Here is a 6,547-nt window from a genome sequence, read left to right on the forward strand (position 1 = left end):
CATTGTGCCTCAAGTTCGTCGCTGTGGTATGCAAAAACGGTTTTGTCTATCGACACAAAATTCATAACTTTTTGTCAGCACAGTCTGAAGATCATCTGATTAAATTTTGGTGAAAATTGGACTAACGGCTGATGAGGAGTTCAAAAAGTAGGTTTTCAACATAAATCAAAATGGCGGACCGGAAGTTCAGCTTAATCTGGCATATTTGGTATCTATGTTTTCGGCATAAACCAGGGAATATTTTGAGACCAGTTTCGTTGCAATAGGCTAATGCATTAAAAAGTTATTAGCATTTTTATAAGTGTAATTATTCATGGGTAATGAATGGTTTATTACTCTTGACCAATAGGTGGCGCTGTTACCAAATTTATGTGGCATGGTCAGTGTGAGGTAGCGATGACACGTACAAAGTTTGGTGTAAATATGTCAAAGCGTTGCAGAGATACAGCCTCAAATGCATTTTGGCACCCTTCCAACAAATTCGTTGATGCGCTTAATGAGAACCGTTTCATATATCGACACGAAATCCATAACTTTTTGCCAGCATGGTCTGAAGATGATACACGTCAAATTTGGTGAAAATCGGACTAACGGTCTAGGAGGAGTTCGAAAAAGTAGGTTTTCAACATTAATCAAAATGGCGGACAGGAAGTATGGCCAATATTCGCATAATTGGTATCAATGCTCTCGGCTTTACCCACAGAATATAGGGAGGCCATTTTAATTTTAATAGTCTAATTTATTCAAAAGTTATTAGCATTTATGGGATATTTCATTATAACTATTGGCCACAAGGTGGCGCTGCCACCAAACTTTTTGAGTATCTTCAGGGCATGGAGCCAAATATTTTTGTAATTATTTGCGAAACGATACGATGATGCGTTCAAAAAATACAGCATTTTGAAACATAATTCAAAATGGCCGACGCCTAAAATGGCCGACACGGGAAAATTGGATATCAATCGACTCGACATGACGCACTGAATCTACAGAGACCAGTTTTGTAATTTTTGGCCAAACCATTCAGAAGTTATAAGCCAAAATATGCATTTTTCATATCTCCTGACCACTAGGTGGCGCTGTGTCGAAACACTGCAGGTTGTCTCAGGTCATGCTTATTATAACACACACCAAGTTTGGTCTCAATACGCCAAACCGTTGTGGAGATATAGCCTCACGTGTATTTTTGCGTGCTTTTCGTCATATTTTTTCACGTGTCATTCGAGAACGGTTGGACGAATCAACTTGAATTCCATAACTTTTTGCCAGCATGGTCTGTTGATGATCTGAGCCAATTTTCGTGAAAATCGGACAAACCGTCTAGGACGAGTTCGAAAAAGTAAGTTTTTCGAAAAGTTGAAAATAGCGAAAAAACTAAACCTTGCGATTTTTGAATTTTAGGGTTCATTCGACTTGGCTTGAGCCAAGGATTCAGAGGAAAAAAGAATTTCCATTTTCTGGCTTACGGTTCAAAAGTTATTAGCATACAAACATTGAAAGTTTGGACAAGTGGTGGCGCTAGAGAGTAGGAGTTAGAGGCTTCAAATTTGCTATAGTTAATGGTGGGACTGTCCTCTATCAGTGTGCCAAATTATACAACTTTCCCGCAAACGGTTCTATGGGCTGCCATAGACTTGCGGCGGAAGAAGAAGAAGAAGAAGAAGAAGAAGAAGAATAATAATAATAACGCCAACGAAAACAATAGGTGCCTACGCACCTTCGGTGCTTGGCCCCTAATAACGCCAACGAAAACAATAGGTGCCTACGCACCTTCGGTGCTTGGCCCCTAAATATAGCTGCAAGCAGCAATCACGGGGCCAAGCATTCCAGCGGCAACATCAGGAGCTAAGCATATGTAGCATCAGACCAAATGCAACAATGAATAATGAAATTAATAATTGCATGATTGTAATTGAACTGGCTGAAAATCGTTAATAAAAGTTCCACAGCGAGGAGCTAAGCATGGCATGGAGCATCAGACCAAATGCAACGAGTAAGAAAAGCAAGTATTGGAAGAGTGTAATTGAAACAGCCAGTAAAACTCCAGTAAAATGATGCATTATCATTTTTGGAAAATAGGTGGCGCTGTAATCAAATCGCTTTGTTGTGTTCTGTGGGAGGTGACAATGTTGTGGGCAATTTCTTTCAAAATACTTACAGACCTTTAGGGCAATGAGTCGAACATGCCCACCGAGATTCGTTCCGATCGACTTCCATTAACCTTGTCAAATAGGTGCTTAAAGTTGTTTGGCCAATGGCGGCCATGTTTTTTAAGATAAGTGAAATTCCTCATAGAGCACTTGTGCCACATTGGGCCATATCAATTTTCAAGTTGATTGGATCAACGGTTGCTTAGTTATAGCCATTTGATTTTTTTTCATCCTGTAGCGCCACCAAGTGGCAGATATGGAAAGAAAATAATAATTTGACTAAAGTTTTTGTTCATGCATATGAGTTCTGAGTTTGGTGAAGATATCTCATTTTGTTCCCGAGTTATAGCCTTTTTCGTAAAATTGGTCCACGAATTTGAATGTTTTGGGTCACCTGGTTTTTTGTTCAGTCTTGATCAAACCACTGCAATAATATTCTCTGGACTCTCTAGATCAATAATTTTCAAAAATATGTTGCATTTTGTCCTTTGGTTAGCTATAAGAGGTCATTTAGGAAAGGGCCGTGGCCACATGTAACCTAAAGCCTATAAAACTGAAACAAAAACTCAAAACTTTATGAAACTTGGTTATAACATGTGAAAGATGACCCACCAAGCACGCAAAGTTTCATTAAGATCAGAAAATAGCTGGTGCTATAACAGTTAAAATGGCCTAAAAAACAAAAGATTTCTGTTGTGAATGGCATTAAACTGCAAAAAAAAGGGGTAATATAATCACACATGCATTAGATCTGTATTTTTTCTAAACAATCATGCAAAATTTAACAGAGATTAGGTAAAAAAGAACACTGTAATATTTATAAAGCTTCAAAACCCAGTGTTGAATAAAAAAATTGCAATTATAACCACTAGATGTCACCGGAAGACCACTAATGAGCTCACTAAAGACTAAAACATTACAGTTTATGGGCTTGTTGAGGGATTCATCTAGAAAAAATGTATATTACTATTATTTAATATTACTGTTCAAGCATTTCAGATCACATTGAGTCAAAGTTTACCAATTTATTCATACAGATATATCTAATGTTTATAATTATGCCAGATTATGATTGCAATGAAACCTGAAAAATGACATAGAAGCCCATAAAAACAGAAGACTTGCAATAGGTTTTATCACCCATCATTTATTTTAATTATCTATATATATATAACAAAATGTGTGCATCTGTGTGTGGGTTTAGCATGCTTATTGAGTATTAATATACTAGTTTAAACATTTCATGTTTGTGTGTGTCTGTAATTCTGTTCTATTCTTTTACTGTCAGCCATATCTAGGTTATTTAAAATCAGTGCAGTACTATTATCTAGACTGTGAAATTATACATAAATTGCGTATGCTTCTTTGGAATGAAATTAAGACAACATATAACAGTTATAAAGGTTAAAGAGACAGTGTTGTATGATAAATTGCATTTACGACCACTAGATGTCACTGGAAGACCACTAATGGGCTCACTAAAGACTAAAACATTACAGTTCATTGTCTCGATGATTGATTCATCTAGAAAAACATATATTACTATTATTTAATATTACTGTTCAAGCATTTAAGATCACATTGAGTGAAAGTTCAACAATTTATTCATACATGTATATCAATCAGAATATGTCAGAATATGAATGCAATGAAACCTGACATAGAAATGTAAGAAAAGAAGTCTTTCTGTGAGTTGTGTGTCACCTATAATTTATTTCAAATATCTACATACAACAAAATGTGTGGGCATGTACTTCTCTCTGTGTGTGTGTGTGTGTGTAATCATGCTTATTGATTATTCATATAATAGTTGAACCATTTCATTTCTGTGTGTGAGTGTCTGTGAGCCTATTCTCCATGTTAGACAATGGCACACACAAGTTTGGCTTAATTACAACAAAGCTTTGCAGAGATATAGCCTCAGACTCATTTTGTGAAGATGCCTGACATCTGAAGCAGCGCTGTACAAAAACGGTTTCGTCTATTGACACGAAATCCATAACTTTTTGTCAGCACGGTCTGAAGATGATCTGATTCAATTTTGGTGAAAATCAGACAAACGGTTGAGGATAAAAGGTTTCCAACATGAATCAAAATGGCGGACAGGAAGTTTTGCTTAATATGACATAAATGGTATGTATGTTGTCGGCATGTCCCAAGGAACATTTTGAGACATGTTTCATGATAATAGGCTAATGCAATCAAAAGTTATTAGCATTATTGGAAATGTAATGATTAGCGGTTATTGATTGGTTTATTACTCTTGACCAATAGGTGGCGCTGTGACCAAAATGATGTGGCGTGGTCAATGTGATGTGACAATGTCACATATTAAGTTTTGTGTAAATATCTCCAACCTTTGCAGAGATACAGCCTCAGATGCAGTTTGGCATCTTTCCAGCAAATTCGTTGGTACGCTAATTGAAAACGGTTACGTGTATCGACACAAATTCCATAACTTTTTGCCAGCATGGTCTGAAGATGATCCAAATCAAATTTGGTGAAAATCTGAGCAACGGTCTAGGAGGAGTTTGAAAAAGTAGGTTTTCAACATGAATCAAAATGGCGGACAGGAAATTTTGCCAAAATTGACAAACGGGGTATCGGTGTTCTCGGCATGACCCAAGGAATCTATCAACATCAGCTTTGTTACAATAGGCTAATGTATGCAAAAGTTATTAGCATTTTTCGAAAAAATCGTTATAACTATTGACCACAAGGTGGCGCTGCCCCCAATTTTTTTGTGTACATTCAGGGCATGGAGCCGGACATTTTTGTAATTATTTGCGAAACGATACGGAGCTTCATTCTTAAGATACAGCAATTTACAACTAAATTCAAAATGGCCGACGCCCAAAATGGCCGAATTGGGAAAATTCGGTATCATTCGACTCGGAATGATGCACTGAATCTAAAGACACCACTTTTGTGATTTTTGGCAAAACCGTTCAGAAGTTATGAGCAAAAACATGCATTTTTCATATCTCCTGACCACTAGGGGGCACAACGCCGAAACACTGCAGGTAGTCCCAGGGAATGGTTGTTATAAGACCCACCAAGATTGGTCTCAATAGGCCAAACCGTTGCGGAGATATAGCCTCACGTTCACGTTTGCGTGCTTTTCGAAGAATTCGTTCATGAGCTATTCGGAAACGGTTTGAGAAATCAACTTGAATTCCATAACTTTTTGCCAGCATGGTCTGAAGATTATCTGATTCAATTTTCGTGACAATCGGTGCAACGGCCTAGGACGAGTTCGAAAAAGTAGGTTTTACGAACAATTGACGATAGCGAAAAAACTAAGCCTTGCGATTTTTGAATTTCAGTGTCCATTCGACTCGGCATGAGCCAAGGAATCACAGGAAAAAAGAATTTTCATTTTGTGGCTTACGGTTCAAGAGTTATTAGCATCAAGTTTTTGAAAGTTTAGACAATTGGTGGCGCTAGAGAGTTTGAGTTAGAGACTTCAAATTTGCTACGGTTAATGTTCAGACAGTCCTCTATTAGTGTGCCAAATTATACAACTTTCCCGCAATCGGTTCTATGGGCTACCATAGACTTGGGGTGGAAGAAGAAGAAGAATAATAACGCCAACAAACACAATAGGTGCCTTCGCACCTTCGGTGCTTGGCCCCTAATAATAATAACGCCAACAAACACAATAGGTGCCTTCGCACCTTCGGTGCTTGGCCCCTAAATATCCAATTAATCTTTAGTTTTTCGACACCTTGCGATAGAAATGCTAGCTTCTATCATTTCTTATTGAAGTACATATTTTTTTTGTATTAGTAAAATCATAGCCATAGGCATCTGTCTAGCTACAAATGTAATTTGTAAATAATACAATTTAATTACAAGTTAGTTGTTTAGTTTTATATTTTATTATTTTGACCCCTATAGTAGGCATTTTTTTTGTTGTTGTTTTTTTTTACTTAAAAAATAATAATTTGGGGAGGGGGCACAAAAATACAATTCTGCTTAGGGCACCAATTTGGCTAGCAGCAGCCCTGCATACATTAACATCCCCAGTGTCCCTCTCATGGGACACTGCACTTATTTACAAAAGTAATGTTTTTTTGCATTTGCTTAAATTTTATTTCTGTCATTGTTTATTCACTCACATGTGGTCCCAAACCTACATTATATAAATTTATTTATTGTGCTGTACACAAAAGAAGATATTTTGACAAGTCTGTATAACCATACAGTTGCTGGTCCACACTGACTTTGAAAGGGGAAAAAATACTCTGGATGTCACTGTGGACCAGCAACTGTTTGGTTTTCAACCTTCTTTCAAAATAGAGTTTATATTTATATATAGTGTTCCTGTAGCTCAATTGGTAGAGCATTGCGTCGATTCCCCGGGAACACATGATACAGGTAGGTAAAAATTGATA

This window comes from Carassius auratus, chromosome 23 (genome assembly GCF_003368295.1).
Source record: "Carassius auratus strain Wakin chromosome 23, ASM336829v1, whole genome shotgun sequence".
Taxonomy (NCBI): Eukaryota; Metazoa; Chordata; class Actinopteri; order Cypriniformes; family Cyprinidae; genus Carassius; species Carassius auratus.